The following is a 20,113-nucleotide window of genomic DNA, read 5'->3' on the forward strand; positions in this document are numbered from 1 at the left end:
AATTATGATCTTGCTCATGCCCCATAATAATGTTTTTGAGCCCCAGCACGCCCAAGTGTAAAATGAGTATGACAGTATTTTCCTTGAAGGGCTGTTAACATAGGTCATGTGAGATGATGATATATGTGAGCTATCTTTTGTAATTGTGAAGTATGATACACATAAGTGTAAACAGTAAGTATTTGATGAATTAAATTTAAAAGTTTGCAGATTGTTTCCAAAATTCTGCAAGGCAGGTGTTCTAATAACCCTCCAGGGATGGCATTAGCATCACCTACACATAACATTATCACTTCTTTCTCCTTTTACTCAAATAACTTTTGATTGAGGCTTCAATTGCTAAATTAAAAAGACACAAGGAACTGCCCGCAGTAGGTTTCTGCCTCTCTCCTAGCACTTCCACCATGATTTAACTTGGCTTAGGAGTACTACCAGAGGAATGATTTGTTTTCATGGATTTTAAAATCACTATGGACATTATTTTTAATCTTGGTATTTGTGTTTCAAGATCAAAAGTTGAACTGGGGCTGGGCCAATATGTGGCAAATGGCCCCATAGCAATAAAGGTACAAAAGTGTAGAAACAGTCTAGATGAAAGTACATTGAGATGGACGTCACAAACTCTTATGTACAAACAGTGGTTGCTCACACTGGAGCCCACAGGCAGCTCTTTTTGCAGAGGGATGCAATAGCTTTCAAGGACACCCTTATATTTTCCCCTAGAAGTGAATGCATCAGAAAGTGGCTATTTTCATTTGTCCCTCCTCAGTTCTTCTAAAGCTGTTGTTAGAGGGAGAAAAACAGATTCTGGAACACAGTACTTTATAAAATTTTTGGCACCCAAATTTGAATTTGCCCTATGAATAATTCTTGGGCAGGCATGGCAGACTTTCCAATCCCATGAGTGCAAAGACCCGCATTATTTAAAAAACCTATGGTTCTTGCACTGGAAATGATTCCAGATTCCAGCCACAGAAAATCTAAAGGAACTTCTCACTGTCATTTCTGGGACTCAGTTGGGCTTGGAGGAGGCAGGGTTGGGGGGTCTAGGATGGGGAAAAGAGGAGGAAAGGAGCAGTCACAAGCAAATGAAGGAGCAGACGGGCCAAGGCAGCCTTTTCCAGTTTGTCCATTAAGTGGCTGTCCGCAGCCTCAGTAGAGGCCTAAGAACAGGATCAGCTCCCTTTCCAGGCTTTGGGCCGAATATTATGACTTTGGAGACTTGTTTTTTTGTTCTGTACTCCCCACCCCTTTCTCCCTCTAGACTGATAACTTGCCAGACATCATCTGAATAAAATTGTTAGGCCGGGTTGAGGAGTGGGCTTTGGAGACACAGTTGACTTGAGGCAAGAGTAAACAAGACAGAGGAGCAGACTGTGACAGTCTTTAGACACACTAAAGAAACAAATCCCTGGATCCAGTCATGGTGCCCCTGGTTATAGCCGACAGGCCCTTGGTGTTGGGGCCCCCCCCATCCCACCCTTCTCTCTCAAGTCTACTGATGAGTTGCAATCCCCATTCAGAACCAACTGCTGAATCCAGGATGGACAGCTTTCTGAGGTTTGTTAACAGGGCACTAGGACCCCTGGATATTTTGTTATGGTAAATGCAGGCAGACAGGCACTGACTGATCAGTAGTTAGAATTCCACTTGATAAAAGGCTTGAGTCTCCAAGCCATTATCAGCTCTGTCTCAGAGACAGAGATTCTCTCCCTCTGCCCCATCTCGTCTGGGTTAAGTTGCTAGATTTCCCCAAAACAACAGAGGATCCATGGGGAATATTGACTGCATCATTGTGACTTTCTTATGGCTCTTTATAGCCCCTGTGTGCTAAATGATCTCTCCAGATTGTTTCTGGCTCCAAGATCTATAACTTTATGAACTATTTCTACTTGTTATTGGTTGTAAAAGTCACTGGCCACATGTTTTATTCCCACTTGGCACATAAAGGATCAGAGAGGTTAACTGAGTAATCTAGGTCCATGCAACGAGCTAACACTCATTCTGAAACCAGACTTGGGGTATTTGAAGATCAGTGTCCCACTGTCTCACTTTCTTTTATTGATCAGCTACATATAGCAAAGGTAGAGTGATAATTTATCATCTAAAACCACACTTTTGAGAGTGAAAGGGGACCTATTAATAATCATTCTGGGACAATAGCATAAGCCATGATAGATAGGTACTTAAGGTACAGGGGGAAAGTAATTCTTCAAAATTTATGGGTTACTTTAAATTTACAAGCATTTGTATTGCTCGCCACTCATAAAATCCCTCTTGTGTGGTTAGGTGGGTTGCCCCTGTTCCCAAAGGAAGCATAGGTCAAAGCTGCTCACCCCCAGCCCCAGTGTAGCTAATCACAGGTAGAACAGCCTTAAATTTCAAATGCGTCCCTTACCACCCCTCCCATTGACATGCTAAATCTCTACTACCTCCTTAAACTAGTAATTATTAGATAGTTCAAAGGAAGCCATGGTCTCCACAGAAGCAAATCTTGGCGCACCCCTGGGTACAGCTTGTTTAGTTTGCCCCTTGACCTTCTTTCTAATCCCAGAGCAGATTGTTAGCTGAGCTCTGATTCTACCATGCAGAATCAAAAGGAGATCCTGTAACGTTGGTTCCCCAGCCCATTTCTCACTGTGCAGATATAATAACTGAGAGTAAGCCAAAATTGCAGGGTAGCTCTTTGCCTTCAAACCTATAATTGTCTCTTATTCACCAGACACCCTCTAGTCTTGGCCGTGAGTTGTCTATTCCTGGAAAAGACGATGCAGCAGAGTGGTGAAGAGGAATGGGCCTTGGATACAGACTTGGGTTTGAATCCAGATGAGAACTAGTACTACTAACTGCTTAATGTTTTAAGCGTCAGCTTTCTGCAAAATGAGAAAAACCATGCCTGCTTTATAGGGGGTTCTGTGAAGAATAGATTCAATACTGTACGCAAAGCTTCTGCTACCCGGCTCATGGTGAGCCTTCATTATCACCATTGAGGCCTTTGGCCCCAAAGCAGCAGACTCACCTCTCAGCAGGCGAGGGTGTGTTACCCATAGCATAACCTACAAAATGTAGATCCGGTACTCGATCGTTCCTTGGAATTACTCCACTTGCTTTTCTCTTTTATTGACTTGGACTTTGGAGAAAGAAGCTAGACTAGAGTATGAACCCTAAGAGTACAGATTGCATCATACTCATCTTCCCCTTGCCCATAGCTATTGAGATCATATTTTATGAGCTCCCAATTAAAATATATCATCTGACCATAACAAAAAATGTTGTAACGGACACTGTCTCATAAAATGCAGAAAGTGTGATTTCCTTACCCATTGTCTGTTTCACATAGTTGGCCATCAATAAACGTCTGTGGAGTAAATGAAAAATCAGACTCCATCCCTACCATCACGCATATATGTACACACACATACGTGTTCACACGCACTCATGCATGCACGTTTATATAATTTTTGCATCCTGCTCTCCCTGATATATTTGCTATTTGCTCTATCATTCAAGATCCCAACAGGAAACAGATGGCCCTTGAATTAGAATAATTCAAGGACAGCTTAATAAAGCAACTTTTGTAAAGTGTGGGTGGGATGTAGAGGAACCACAAGGGATACTAGTATCCGTATAAGAGCTGTTACTACTCCTAAACCCAAAGTGATCAGGGCAGAGAGGAAGCCACAACAGGAACCTAGAAAAAAGAGCATTTCCTAGAGAAGACTGCCTTGATGGGAGAGTGGAACAAGAGCCTTGACCTGACTCTCCTCCCTCCCACAGACCTCCTGCACCTGGTTCCCATGGACTGAGCCCTGTGGGAGGCCAGAGGGCAAGGGAACCCATGATTTGTCAGCAAGCGGGTGGAGAACGACGGGGCACATGGGCTATCTCTCAAATACAAGGTGTAAATATACCTAAACATTTTTAAGAAGAGATTGAAAATAAAAAATATCATCAGAGCGTTTTGTATCTTGAAGCAGTTCCCTATTAGGAAAACCACCACCTCCTCTGGCATGTAGTGCCATCTCCCCTGCGAAGTCTTCCTGCTCCTTCGCTCTTGTCACCTGCTGACTGCTGAGTCCCTTCCTCTTTACCCTCCCTAGCACTAATCCTGTTCTAATGATTGGTTTCCTCCTCCAGGGGGTCCTTGAGGGCCAAGGCTACGTGTTAGTCCTCCTGGTCTCTTCCACACCAAGCCCAGTAGCAAGCACACAGTGGGTACTCAGTCACTGTTTGTTGAATGACTAAATTTCCCCTGAGATGAAAGAAGGCTTGCCTTTTGACGACAATACTTCTTCCCTTGGTTTTCTAGATTAAAGCCCCATTTTGGCCCTTTCCTGGTAAGCACGTCTCTTCTATAGAGGAGTAGGCAAGTGAAGACCCACAGAAATAGGGAGCGCTAGGAAGGCTGTACATCTGGAGCATGTCTGCAGTGGCTGTGGGAAGCATCCGCCAGCAGGAAAGTGGGTGGAGGGGCACTCAGACTACGGAGCAACATCTGGAAGAAGGGAAACTCTGGTTATTAATTCCTTGTAAAGGAACTTTGGCCATTGCTTAAGTTAACACTCAAATTCCCAGTAACTCTTCTTCTCTTTCTGGAAGCTCTGACAATAGAGGTCTATCCAGACAGCATGGATCCTAATACGAAGACCAAAGACAGGGACAGGAAGCGTGGCGAGGCTGAGCAACTGAAGCATCTCATTACCAGCCTTATTCCTTGTTGTGCTGTTCACTCTGTGTAGGTTATGTGCATGTTTATATGTGTGCTTGTTTGTGTATGTGCATGCATACATGTGTGCGTGCGCAAATGTGTATGTGTGCATTTGTGTGTGTATATGTTTATATGTGTGTATGTATGTGTTTATATTTGTGTGTTTGTGTGTTTGAGTAGTATGTGTATGTGTATTTGTGTATATGTTTGTGTATATGTGTTTGTGTGTATGTGTGCATTTGTGTTTATGTGTGTTTTTGTATGTGTATTTAAGTATATGTATGTATGTGTTTGTGTGTATGTGTGTTTGTGTATATGTTAGTGTATATGTGTGTTTGTGTATCTGTTGCATTTGTGTTTATGTGTGTTTTTGTATGTGTATTTAAGTGTATGTCTGTGTGTTTATATGCATGTGTATATGTGTGTGTTTGAGTTGTGGGCATATGCGTGCATTGGAGTGTATATGTTTGTGTATGTGTGTTCGTCTATGTGTGTGTTTGTGTGTATGAATGAGTGTGTGATGATCTTGACCTTTATGGTCTAGGAGTGGGTCTATCAGGCTTTATCTACGAGTAAGAATTGGGCAGAGGGGCGCCTGGGTGGCTCAGTTGGTTAAGCGACTGCCTTTCCGCTCAGGTCATGATCCTGGAGTCCCGGGATCGAGTCCCGCATCGGGCTCCCTGCTCAGCGGGGAGTCTGCTTCTCTCTCTGACCCTCCTCCCTCTCATGCTCTCTGTCTCTCATTCTCTCTCTCGCAAATAAATAAATAAAATCTTAAAAAAAAAAAAAGAATTGGGCAGAGAAGCATTTATAGGCAGAGAGGTATGAAAATGGAAGAAAAGAACTCTGGGCAGCCCTTTTCATTTTTACCTGCCCTCCCCCACCACTTGTTCCTTCTCTTGCTGAGTTTTCTGTGCATTCCAAGCAGACCTGCAATTGTCTGTATGTGAGGTCAGCCCACAAGCCATGAATATTCGCTGAGTGACCACTGTGTGCAGGGTGACAGAATTCTGTCCATTTGTGTTGATTTTGTATTTACACAGAAGTGCCTGGGTTTTGATGAAGCAAAAAGATACTGACCTTTTTAATTCTGTCTTTCCAAATAACTCGAATGTTGAACCTTCTGTTATGTAAGAGAAATCGGGGTGCTTTTCCTGCTCCCTCTCTTATTTGATCTGGAAGCATTGCCATGACATGGGGAAGGGCTGCATTTCTGTCCATTTTGTTAAGGAGGAAATGAAGCCCGGGCAGTGTGAACTTGGTCAGCTTCACACAATTATGTGGGACTGCCAGGTGGCTCTTCTGACTCTCATTTCCCATCAGATGTCACTGTCTTTCTAAAATGATGTTAATGAGGACTGGTGGAAGAATATGATTTTCTTCCAAAAATTCTCTTATTGGGACCACAGCCAGAAAGCTGAGAGGTATATATTGAGCCAGGAAAAATCCTTAATCCTCTCTGGCTCTGCAAGATCTTTTTTTTTTTTTTTTAATTTTTTAAAATTTAAATTCAATTAATTAACATATAATGTATAATTTGTTTCAGGGGTACAGGTCTGTGGTTCATCCATCTTATATAATGCCCAGTGCTCATTATAACACATACCCTCCCCAATGTCCATCTTTTTAAGCATAAAACTTCTGTGAGGGAAATTGAACAGCCTTGTATTCCATGACATCACTAATGAAAATAGCTGATGCAGGGCACCTGGGTGGCTCCATTGGTTGAGTGTCCAACTCTTGATTTTGGCCCAGGTCCTGATCTCAGGGCGGTGGGATAGAGCCCCACGTTAAGCCCCCTGTCGAGCCCCATGTCCCACGTCTAGCCCAGATTGGTCTCTAAGCTCAGCACAGAGTCTGCTTGAGATCCTCTCCCTCTGCCCCACCCATGCACACAGGTGCACAAGTGTGCATGTTCTCTCTCAAATACATAAATAAATAAAATCTTTTTTAAAAATTAAAAAAAAAAAGATCTGGCACAATTGTATTGAAAAAGTGATGTTGCTTTAAAAGTGGTTTTAAGAGGTATGCTTAGTCAGGACCCTGCCTAGTGCTGGAGCCCAGGAGAGTGCAGGAGGCAGGACAGCAAGTCACTGGCTCGGTCCCTCCTTCCCTCTCTTCCATTCTTTAGTTGGCATCAAGCAACCCCAATTTAGCATTCCCGCCCCCCCCCCCCCCGCTGGATGAAGCTAGACAATATTTTAAGTTCATTTGTGCAATTTATAAATAGTACTTTATGTCAATTCAAAGTTCGTGAAAAGAGGTTGGCTGCTGGACATTGAGTCTAAATTTCTTTATTATAGCTCCAGCTTCCACTAGGACTAGAAAAATTTAGGTTTGCCAAAAAAAAGTCCACCATCACATTTCTACATATTCTGGAAGGTTCTACAGGAAATCGAAAGAGTTGCTGGGTGTCACTGCCTAGGGTGTAACCTCTGCTCACAGACATAATTCCAGCTTCCACAAATGTCTTGGCTTAGAATAAATTCCTGAAAGGGAGGCTGATCAGGACATGAACCCAGGGCTCGGAAGTCACTCCAGAATTCTCGGGACAGCTCTAAGAACATGTTCAGGCCGGTGCAGCATGGGTCTCTGGCAGCACTACTCCTCCTTCTCTGCTTTTTTTTTTTTTTTTTAAAGATTTTATTTATTTATTTATTTGACAGAGAAAGACACAGCGAGAGAGGGAACACAAACGGGGAGTGGGAGAGGGAGAAGCAGACTCCCCGCCGAGCAGGGAGCCCGATGCGGGACTCGATCCCGGGACTCCAGGATCATGACCTGAGCCGAAGGCAATTGCTTAACCAACTGAGCCACCCAGGCGCCCCTTCTCTGCTTTTTGATCCCTACCAGGAGACCTCCTATATTCTGATCCCTCTGCCTAAACTCTAAGGGTTGGACAAGAGCACTGGGAAGTGTTCCTTTACCGGCGAGTGAACACAGTGTCTGGCCTTACCTTTCTTTACAGTTGTGTGACTGTGGGGCCCAAATTCCTTATGTGGAAAATGGGCATGTGAAATAGTAAGAAAGATATACATAATATTGGTCTCTGCCCCCTGTTCCTGACACAGAGCCCCTAAAACCCTTGTAGATAGGGGTGGTAGAAGAATTTTTGTTCTAATATTTGGTCTTTGACCTGAGTTCTTGACACCGAACTCTTACATTCTTGTACTTTCCTAAGTGGTAGGAACATCTGGCACAGAGCTCCTAGATCCCTTGGAATCTCCTGGCTGATAGGAGCACCTTTTGTTCTAATGAGGCAACACTAGCTGAGGTCCTAGATAGGGACTTGTCATCAGAAAGACCAAGCCATGATTAGAAGCTTGGGAATTTCAGCTCCCCACCCCCCACCCCACCACCAATTCTCCAGAGGGAGGAGAGGGGCTGGAAGTGGAGTTAATAATTGATTATGCCAATACAAGGAAGCCTTCATAAAAATCCCCCAAGTACAGGTTTTGGAAAGCTTCTGGTTGGTGAACACATCTACCTGCCGGGAAGGTGGTACACACCAGCTCCATAGAGACAGAAGTTCCTGCACTCAGGACCCTTCCAGACCTTACCCTACGTACCTCTTCATCTGCTTGTTCATGTATATCCTTTAAAATATCCTTTGTAATAAATTGGCAGTAGTAGGTACATTGTTTTCCTGTGTTCTGGGATCTCTAGCAAATTATCGAGCCCAAGGAGGGCATTGTGGGAACCTCCAATTTGTCACCAAATTGGACAGAAGTTGTGGGTAACCTGGAGACCTACCAGTGGGGCCAGTCTTGCGGGGTCTGAGCCCTTAGCCTGTGGGGTCTGGGCTAACTCTGGTTAGTGTTGGAAGTTAATTGTGAACACTGAGCTGGTGTCAGAGAATTATTCAGTGTGAGAGAAAACCCAAACATCTGGGTCAGAAGTGTTGTAACTGTGAGCAGAGGAAACAGTGCATTTTCCCTAGACAGGAAGATAATGCTCTGCTCACCACACGAAGTTATTGAAGGAGTCAAATAAACCATGTATTGGACAACTCTCTATAAATTGAGAGGTACCAGGTGGATATGAGATATTACTAATTTTGTGAACCAATATGGAGACTGACTAAAAACTGGTACCCCGATTTCCAACAGAAACTCCTTCTGTCATTCACAGTATATGTATGAAATCCTTTTGGCACATTCTCTCTCAAATTTGTATCCTCTTCCAGGGTTATTTAGCAGTGTGCCTTCCAGTGATATCCACACATAGCTTCCTGAAGCTCCAGTATTACAGAGAAAAAAAGAGATATTTTGGAAAAACTTTTTCTTAAAAAAATTATTCATTTATGTATTCATTCGTTCAGCAAGTGTTTATAGTGTGCCTATGGGGTAGAATTAGATGCTGTGAGTAGCTGAAGAGTTGTAGGGTTCTCCTGTCATTCATTCAAGCTCTGGAATACAAATCTATATGCAGGATGTAGAATAATCCTCAGCTAATCAGGGTCTTAGTCTATTCAGGCAGCTATCACAAACTACCATGGATTGGATGGCTTAAACAATAGCCATGTATTTTTCAGTTTGGAGACTGGAAGTCCAAGATCAAGGCACCAGCAGATGGGGGTCTGATGAGAGCCTGTTTCCTGGTGCATAGACTCCCTTCTTCTCACTATGTCCTCACAGGTGGGAGGGGCAAGGGAGCTCTCTGGGGTCCCTTTCATAAGGGCACTAGTCTCTTATAAAGGTTCCACCTTGGGGCGCCTGGGTGGCCCAGTTGGTTAAGCGACTGCCTTCGGCTCAGGTCATGATCCTGGAGTCCCAGGATCGAGTCCTGCATCAGGCTCCCTGCTCAGTGGGGAGTCTGCTTCTCCCCCTGATCTCTCCCCTCTCATGCTCTCTCATTCTCTAATAAATAAATAAAATCTTTTAAAAAAAGAAAGTTTCCACCTTCATGACCTAATTACCTCCAAAGACCTCACCTCCAAATACCATCATTTTGGGGGTTAGGATTTCAACATATGAATTTGAGGGGGGCACATTCAGTCCTATAGCAACATGTAGAGGCCACCAGTTTTATCACTTCCATTCCCTCAGGAGCCTGACAGTTTATTTTATTTCAACTATTTTTGCAGTCATTATGCAACTTTAAATTTTGGACAAGTGTACTGAATTACAGCCGTAAAGATTGTGTCAAACTTTCTTACGCTCCCGGTTCTGAAGTTTCCACCATGTGACAAATGTTGTTTTGTTCTGTGGTTTTCTTGGCCTGGAGCTCTCTAAACCTTGAAACGCACAGTGGCACAGCTTCAAAGGGGCCTTCCTTAACCATGAGGAGCAATTGCTCATTCCTCTGCAATGTTCTTCCTTAAGTGCTTCCTTAGCCAAAGTTCTCTTCAGTTAGTCCTTCCACTAAGTATAGCTATTCAATAACTAGCAGTCCTTTCCATTTAAGATTAAAATTTCTAAACATAACATCATCAAGGAGCAAACGTGTGGGATTGCTGAGAGACCAGGGGCTCTGACTCAGGCCGATCGTGTGGATTCTTGCCCCCATTTAAAACATGCGTCCTTAGACAAAGTCCTCAAACTGCCAGCGCCCCTTCTGTGTAATGGGGACAGAAATATCAACATTGCAGTATCCCTGACAATGACTTCTGGTCTTGTCTACAGGAGTACTCCCATGTCATGGACTCCGTGTCCAAACTCTTTTGACATTCCATGGTCACCCTAAATATTTATGTCTGTTCTACGTATCCTTCTGCAAGATGCAAGTTTTGGTTTAATATACAAATGATGTTTTTTCCCTCCCAAATCTTTGAGTGAAATGATGCTCCAGAGAGAGGTTTGCATACCTCTAGCATGTTACAGCATACCTCCTAGATGTACCTCTAGTTTAGAAGTGTGGTTTATGAGATGATACTGAGGGCTGAAAATATTCAGTAGGTATACATCAGTAAGAATATGTTGGCTATTCAAACAGTAAAACACCTTTGTATTGACTGGAATATAACTGTTCTCCAACCCCTAAGTGGCATCCATGTCCCACATTACCTCTTTCCTTGACCTCTGAACTCTACACAGTCCAGGAACTAAAGGGTTAAGGCCTGTCCACCAGGGTCCTCCAGGACCCTCCCCATTCTCATTAGCTGGTAGCTAATCCATGCAGTTAAATATTTTGAATATCATCTCATATTACACGTAACATACATGAAGCTCCTGGCCCATGCTAGGCACTTAAGAAAGCAGTAGGTATTTTTAGTCCTGTGGCTTTGGAGAATTCAGCCTAGAAGTATATATTTTCAACAGTAATGTGGCCAGTATCCCTTCCTCCCCCACTTCAGGACACAGCCTTCCTTCCTTTAGGGAACTGTGCCTTTCTGTTTTCTAAGGTTCTGGTGAGGCTTCCAATAACAGTAACCGTCCCTCCAGCAGCTCTTGAGATGGGCAATAATATGGGTCTGGAAAATCATAGTCCCCATTCTCTGATAGGCATGTGCTGAGACTGGAGACAAGTATGTGAACCAAGATGGACCAATCAGGGTCTTCCTCTAGAACTCTGAATGTGAATCAGGGACTAAGACACTCCTTGTCCCCCTTTGAAACAGGAGCTGAAAGGATGTGGCCCCAGGGCTTCTGGTGGTCTTGGCTGTGCAATAAAGTAGCCTGAGAAAAGACACATAGACAGAAATGGACAAATGAAGAGACATTAAAAGAGAGGGCTCCTATGATATTGTCTGAGCACCAGGCCAAATTTCCATCCTTTACAACAGTGATTCTCACACTTGGGTGTATATCAGCATCACCAAGAGAGCTAATCAAATCCACTTAATCATGATGAAAAATAAAATAAAATGATAAAAAAAGACAACCTATGGAATGGGAGAAGATATTTGCAAATGACATATCTGATAAAGGGATAGTATCCAAAATGTATGAAGATATGATATAACTCAACACCCAAAAAACAAATGATCCAGTTAAAAAGTGGGCAGAAGATATAAACAGACATTTCTCCAAAGAAGACATCCAGAATAGCCAACAGCACATGAAAAGATGCTCAACATCACTCATCATCAGGGAAATGCAAATCAAACCTACACTGAGATATCACCTCACACCTGTTAGAATGGCTAAAATCGACAACACAAGAAACAAGTGTTGGCGAGGATGTGGAGAAAAAGGAAGCTCTCTTACACTGTTGGTGGGAATGAAAACTGGTGCAGCCACTCTAGACAACAATATGGAGATTCCTCAAGAAGTTAAAAGCAGAACTTCTCTGTAATCCAGGAATCACACTATTGGGCATTTACCTAAAAAATACAAAAACATTAATTCAAAGGGATACATGCACCCCTACGTTTATTGCAGCATTATTTATAATAGCCAAATTATGGAAGCAACCCAAGTGCCCATTGATAGATGAATGAGTAAAGAAGAGGTGATGTGTATATGTATTATATATATGGAATATATATATTGGAATGGAATATTACTCAGCCATAAAAGGAATGAAATCTTGCCATTTGCAACAACATGGATGGAGCTAGAGAATATAATGCTAAGCAAAATAAGTCATTCAGAAAGACATACATACCATATGATTTCACTCATATGTGAAATTTAAGAAACAAAACAAATGAGCAAAGAAAAAAAAGAGAGAAAGACAAGCCAAGAAACAGACTTAACTATAGAGACTAGATGCTTGCCAGAGGGGAGGAGGCTGGGGGAATGGGGGAAATAGGTGAAGGGGATTAAGAGTGCACTTGTTGTGATGAGCACTGAGTAATGTATAGAAGTGTCGAATCACTATATGGTACACTTGAAACTAATATAACACTGTATGTTAACTATAATGGAATTAAAATTAAAAACTTAATAAAAATTTAGGTATGTTAAAGAGAAAAAATAATGAGTCATTAACATGAGAAATTTTAGTCTGATTGTTAGAGAACTTTCCAGGCAGTGAAATGAACTGAACTGTAACCATGTACCTAAAGTAAATTAATGAACGTCCTTTGTATATGACATTTTGGAAACTGGCAAATACACAAGAAAACGGATTCACTTGGGGATGTCAGATGCTCCTGACATCTTTCCATCTGCGCTGTCATCGGATTTTTAAAAGCATTTGTCAGAGGCGACTGGGTGGCTCAATCAGTTAAGCATCTTGACTCTTGATCTCAGCTCAGGTCCTGATCTCAAGGTCGTGAGTTCAAGCCCCGCATTGGGCTCCATGCTGGGCATGGAGCCTACCTTAAAAAATAAATAAAAGCATTTGTCAGTATTTATCTAAGCACAACTAAGCAGTTGACTATGGTCCTATTCATGGAGACAATGAATGGATACAAGAGCTGACACAAAACTGTCCTTATGTAGTTGGTGCCTTTGCAAGAAGTCACTTCCCTAAAAGAAGAAGCCATCAGCTGCCAACACATGCCAGGCACTGCTCCATTTCTCACCCACTAGCAAACTCACCACACCACCGCTCTCTAAGGGAAGTGCTCATGTAAGCTAGTGTAAGCTAGTGTGAGCTCCACCGTCCCACAAGAAAACGGAAGCACAGGTGACTTCAGGAACTCACTAAAATCCCATGGCTGGTAAGTGGGAGAGCTGGGATTTGTATCTCATTCATCTGACTCCAATGTACATGCTTATCCACTGTGATAAAACATTATAAATAAAGCACTAAAAAAAAAAAAAAAAAGGAATCCAGAGGCAAGTGGACAAGGGCCGGATCCTCCTCAGTATTTCTGCCATGTCCTCCAAGTAATTTGGATATACACCCAAGTCTGAGAACTACAGTTTTACAAGCATGGGATCTAATACTCCTTTTTGTTTTTGTTTTTGTTTTTGCTTAGTTTTCCTACAAGTAGAGATGAAGAAAAGCACTTAGTGCTCTAGGGCACCACGTAGGCCGTGAATGAACCAAGTCTCTGATCAGTGGACCAAGTCTCTGATCGAGGTCCCAGAGCCTCCCCGATCTTGGGTCACTGAGTGAACTGCAGTGTTTGCTCCTGAAGAATAGCCTCTATGAATCCAGTGGTGGCTGGAGCGAGTTGCTGCAGTGGTTGGGAATGACACCTTCCATCTTCTTGCATTCCCCTGCATCTACAGTTATCCGAAGGGCATTCCCGGAGGGGCAGCTGAAACTAATAGAAATTTGGCAGAGGAATATAGAAATAAATAATAAACCACAGAATAGGACACAGGGCCACCATTCATCATAGCTCCCTCTCTGCCTTTTGCCTCTGCTTCTCATTGAGCATTGGGTTCATTCTCTTGAGTTCTGTCAGGGTATGTGTCATTAGTTCTGAGGCTCCTTCCTAAGACTGTAAGACATCCACCAACCAAGCTGAGAAGTCCCAGCCAAGTCATGATAACTAGCCTAAATTAAGTTATATCCCCTTGCCTGGATTAATCCTGTGGCCGGGAGGTGGCAGCTCTTACCGGAAGGGCTGCTAGAAGAGCAGAGACCACCCCATCCCACATTAAGTGACTAGTGTGATATTCTTATTCATTGAACCTTTGCAGCAATCCTGTTAGGACATCAAGTGATGGCCTTTCCTTTTTGATGAGGAAACTGAGGCTCACAGAGTTCCTTACAAGGCAGAGCCAGGATTTGAACCCTGGTCTCCCTAACTCCAAGGCCCACATCCTTCCACCACCCTGTGGGATGACAATGGGTTTTGCTTCTGTCTCCACCCACTTGCTCTATAGTTCTTGGCACATTTCAGAATAGTTGTATCTGCTGCCTTAATTTTTTAAAATGACAACTACATGCCATGTCTTAAAATTGACTAGATGCTTCTACCACCTACGCTGCCTATTGGGGTCCAGAGTCACTTCTTTGAAGGCTCAAAGATTTGTTTAGAGCTTCGGAATTGTGTGTTTGCCCACCCAGAAAGAGGAAGCTAAGGACATGGGTGAGCTTACTTTATTTATGGTACCCTTCCCTCTCTCCTAAGTGCTAATCAAGCTCTTTCTCTCAGGTTCTAATATTGAAATTCTCTGTACTCTTTCTCCTACATGATCTATACACTACACCACATGAAGGGGTGGGGGGGAGAAAGTTATTTGTTAGAGTTAGGATTTTTCTTTCCCTAAGAAAATTAAAATCAATGTCATCTGTTTCTCCTGTGGTTATGAGTTCCTGGAGGTCCAAGATGATGTCCTATTCACTGTAGTATTCCACACATTTTCTAGCAGAATGGAAGTACCTCAGCAAAGTATATTGATTTAAAGTGAATTTTGTGAAGTTCTACATAGTCAGGAAAGAGCTCTTGGTGAATAACCTCTAATCCTCTTCTTTGTGGTCCAGTGGAAAAATAAAAAAAGGACATACAAACCAACTATTTGTTTATACTAGGGGAAAAGGAAAGGTGCACAATATATATTCCCTCTGCAGCAGGCATTGAATAGATGCTTTACATATTTTATCCCCACAACAACTCATGGACATAGATATTGTTATCTCCATCTCCAGATGGGGAAATTTAGAGAACAAGTCATTCTGGGTGCAGTATGGAGAGGTGGTTATGAGCATAGATTCTAGATTCAATTGGGTTTTTTTTTTTAAGATTTTATTTATTTATTTGAGAGAGAGAGAAAGAGGGAGAACACAAGCCAGGGGGGAAGGGGCAGAGGGAGAAGCAGTCTCCCCACTGAGCAGGGAGCCGGATGCAGGGCTCAATCCCAGGACCCTGAGATCATGACCTGAACTGAGGGCAGACCCTTAACTGACTGAGCCACCCAGGCATCCCTCAGTTGGGTTTGTCTTCGGGCTCACTTATTAGCTGTGTGACTTGGGGAAAGTTCCTTGATTTATCTGACCTCTTTAAGTTTCCTCATCTGTAAAATGAGGACAATAATATTTGCTAAACAGATTATAAAGCTCTATGTTACATAGAGAGTTCAAAATGTTAGCTTAAAAACACTCACCCATAGGGGAACTTGGGTAGCTCAGGTCATAATCCCAGGGTCCTCAGATTGAGCCCTGAGTCGGGCTCCCTTCTCAGTGGGGAGCCTTCTTCTCCCTCTTCCTCTGCCTCTCCCCCAGCTTATGCCCTCTCTCGCTCACTCTCTCTCTCAAAAAATAATAAAATCTTTAACAACACTCACCCATAATTAGGATTTCCTTTTATCATTATACCATATTTCTAAAGCATTTTCAATGCATCAGAAACATCCAGAGGTCATTTAAATAGCAGAAACATCCAGAGGTCATTTAAATAGCAGATAGCAGAAAGACTCCTCTTTCACTCCAATTAGGGTGATCAACTCATCTCAGTTTGCCAAGACTTCCTTAGTTTTAGCACCAGAAGTCCTGCATCCTGGAGAACCTCAGTCCCAAGCATATCAGGATGGTTGGTCACCCCAAACCTCATACTTAGCAAATCAGCATCTGGGCTGGGGCCCAGGCACCCACAGTTTTAACAAAGGGGAAGCATTAGTATTTTTTTTTTTAAGATTTTATTTATTTATTTGAGAGAGAGAGAATGAGAGAGAGCACATGAGAGGGGGGAGGGTCAGAGGGAGAAGCAGACTCCCTGCCGAGCAGGGAGCCCGATGCGGGACTCGATCCTGGGACTCCAGGATCATGACCTGAGCCGAAGGCAGTCGCTCAACCAACTGAGCCACCCAGGCGCCCCGGGGAAGCATTAGTATTAAGGAGGGAGTTTAGTATAGTGGTTTACATCATGGGGTTTGGACCCAGGTAAACCTGGGTCTAAATCCCCTTTTGGCACTTCAAGGAAATGTTACTTTGGTTGTGTTGGTGGGTTCCTGGGAATCTGACTCTGAAACGGAGAGTAGCACCTACAAGATTTATTAGGGAGTGCTTTGGGGATCAACTCTTGTGGAAGGGAAGAGAAGAAAGCAGGATTAGGCAGAGGGGTAAGGGGCTACAGTGAAGTTTCTCAATCAAGTCCTCACCAACCTCACAGGCAGCTCTGGAGTGAGGAGGGCCCTTCAGAGTTGTCTTGAGATGGGTGGAGGGATCGGGCCTCTCTGCCCTCAAGTCAGCAAGTCCAAGTGCCACCTGTGCTGGCAGCTCTCTCCCAGGATGCTGACAGCTGCGTGCTATTAACCACATTTCCTGTAACTGTGACAATCAATCTTTCAGTCCTAAAGGGGCCTCCAGGCAGCACATCACAGTATCCACTGCAGGGTGAATGAGCCCCACTGAGCCTCTGTTTCTCTGTCCATAAACCAGGGCTGATAACAATAAGGGCACCTACCTCCAGGAGTTGTTGAGGACTAATGAGCTCTACACATACCACACAGTTTGACACATGGCAAGCGCTCAAGAAACGGTCACTGACTGTACATCTTAGATTTTGAATGGGGTAGAGTTTGGGATGGAGACGGGGGCTGCTTCATTAGGCCTTCTTGGAGAAACTGACCCCTGATCTTTGTTATCAGGAGGAACAACACTTGACTTTTTATTGTGGGATGTGTTACTAGGTTAAACATTAAACAGAAATGTAAAGTAGGCAAACAATTGAATCCATTCAACAATTGTTTAACAAGCACCTGTTGACAAAGAGGGTAGAGCCTGAATGAAACTTGAAGAGGAAGCATAGTTTTTGTCCTGGAAGATCCTATAATGTAGTGGGATAGACAAGGCTTAGATACTGGGTTTCATGGGAAATTAAACATATATTTATTAGTAGCAATGCAATGCAGTAAGAGACTCTTGGCCCTGGAATATGGTGAGTGTTGGATTATCTGTTTCTAAAATTACCTCCAATAGGAGACTCTTCCTATCCATCAAAATATGGACGTAGATATTGCTAGAGAGGTTGTAACGAAGCGGTCACATTTTAACACATTAATTTGTTGAAATATTTTTTGGGGGAGTTTTACAGTCTGTATCAAGAGGCTCAACAACATTCATGACCTTTGATCCAGAATCCTACCCTTGAAACATTAATCCAAAATAATCTAAAATAATGAAAATCTTTACATTGAAAGATGTTCTTTGTAGTATAGCCCATAATAGAGAAAACTTGAAGACTCCTCAAATGTTTGGTGACACAGAAACAGTTATTTAAAATTAGAATTCAACTTTCTTGGGAAGGAATGGTTATATTTGGGATCCATTTTCCAAATGAAGGAAGTTGAAGCCAAGAGTCAGTCATATACTTGGTGCAACAGGTGGAGACAAATGGGACCAGATCTCCTTAATTCTTGGTCAAGAATTCTATTTTTCTCTCAAATTATCATTGTGTTTCTAAACTCGCTTTCCTAGAGTGAAATGCCAGCAGCTAGTGTTGTAAAACTATGAGGCCAACTTAAACTGACTTGAAGTATGTCAGTGAGGTTATATTGTTAATGTTTTAACTAATTAGTTAATTTTTTATTGTTTTTGTTTTTTAACTATTATTGCTCAAGCGATGAAGCCAATGATCAAGGCACCCCACTCTGGCTTCCCAGAGCTGAGGTGTATCAGCTGGTTCTGTTAGAAGTGACAGAAAACATAATAGAAATGGGTTGTGCTTTTTTAAAAGATTTATTTATTTATTTATTTATTTGGGGGGCGTTGCTGGGGGAGAGCAGAGGGAGAAGAAGAGAGAGACTCTCAAGCACCTCCACACTGAGCACAGAGCCCAATGCTGGGCTCGATCTCACTACCCTGAGATCACGACCTGAGCCAAAATCAAGAGTCTGCCACTTAACCAGCTAAGCCACCCAGGCATCCTAAAATGGATTATTTTAAAAATCAACATATTTTTTAAAAACGTATGAATATAATAGTTGATTTGGGCTGAAAAGGCCAAGGTTAAGCCTGCTTCAGGCATGCCTCGATTTGGGGCTCCAATGGTTTCACTGGGACTCGCTATCAGTCCATCTCTTGGCTCTGCCTTCCTTTGTGTGGACGGCAGCAGCTCCAACCCTCATAGCTGTTTCAGGTTTCAGCGGGTAAGAATAGGAGTCAAGTTCCCAGACTTCCAGAGAAAATCTCTCATTAGCCCTGATTTGGGTCACATGACCACCCCTGGCAGTGGGGAGGGAGAGGGCATGGGGCTCTGGGATGGTTTCATAGGAACAAGAATTGGTTAAGTGTCAGAAGGCAAGACTTTAAAGAGGAAATCAGGACACACTTACTAGATAGAGTGAGTGAGTGCCAGGCAGCAAAGTCAACAGATGTCTACTACAGTTGGACTGTTGTCATTTTATTCTAGCTTTGCTGGGAAAAAACCAGTAAGAACGAACTCAGCAAATCACAGATTTACACTGAAGAGAAGAAATACAAGAATCTAAGGAGCTCGGTCTTTTTTCTCTAAATAGAACATAGTTTACACTATGGAAGACAGATGCTTGTTTATTCTATGCTGAGCGCTTTCCAACCCAGAGGATTCCAAATATCCTTCCATCTGCAGATCTTTCCAGGGCTTTGCAATTTTTACTATTTAATGAGAAAATTGGGGGAGGGGCAATTTCAAATAAAATAATAAATATGTCTGGAGGAAAGCTAAAGAGCTACATTATTTCACAATTCTGGAATTCAGAGCAATAAAAAGTAAACAGTCTTATTGGCTCAAAGGAGAATCCTTTCATCTATGAAACAACTTTATTTGGTTATTTGGGCATCTTGAGAGACTTCCCCTGTGGCTGTATTATAAAATAACTCCTTATGTTTTCATTATATACTGTCCTATTGGGCCTTGTGAAACAAGAAATTATTTGCCGCATTTTGTTTCTGTATAATGGGGCTTTCTATCATTTACATGTCCTTTGGTATTGTATTAATTCACATCCTTTTTAGAAATATAATTTTGGAAGAAATTTTCATTAAAAATTTCTTACAACATATAAATTTGAGATAATTGAACTGAAGGCTTGTTTACCCAAATTGCCCATGCCGATGCTGTAATGGGTTTTAAAAGTAGGACTAATTTTTGGAACTGGTCCCTGATGAACATTTGAAGAGGATTTTTGATCTCTGGAAAAACATTTGTTCTCAACACAGGTGAAATCAACTCCCTTATAAGTTGATACTGATGGCGATTTAAAAGAAACTATTCTTTGTGAATTGAATAAAGCACTTCTTTATCTTACTAACCAAGCTTGAAGAGTCTGGTGAATTCTCACGTGGATGAGACATTACTTAGGAGGTGCAAACTTAGAACAAATTGGGGAGTGCTCCTACAATGTATATCCATTTTTGAGTTCATTTGTTCCACTTTGCTTACAGAGTATCCTCATTTGCCATTTATGGAACTCTGCACCCACATACTTTATTGTGGTCCGAAACATCTTCTATTGGGCTAAATTCTTTTGAGGAACAAAGTTTGGGTAGAAAGTGTGCCAGTATGGGAAGGAAGCTGAGTAGGCATCAATTGAAGGGATCCTGCATAGAAATTAAGGTCTCACAGAAATGGCTCCTACGAGGCACTCAACAAATATTTGTTCAGCGAGGGAAGAAAATAAATGAAGGAATCAGCATAAA

The 20,113-nt window shown here is 42.5% G+C and overlaps 1 protein-coding gene across 1 annotated transcript in view; it reads left to right on the forward strand.

Annotated features, from left to right (window-relative positions):
* Window positions 1-20,113, forward strand: part of FAM107B (family with sequence similarity 107 member B) — a 226,248-nt gene that overhangs the window by 76,105 nt on the left and 130,030 nt on the right. The gene's annotated exons all lie outside the window — the stretch shown is intronic.

This window comes from Mirounga angustirostris, unplaced genomic scaffold (assembly GCF_029215605.1).
Source record: "Mirounga angustirostris isolate CCGP_5_RB_7025 unplaced genomic scaffold, mMirAng1.0.hap1 SCAF_5, whole genome shotgun sequence".
NCBI lineage: Eukaryota > Metazoa > Chordata > Mammalia > Carnivora > Phocidae > Mirounga > Mirounga angustirostris.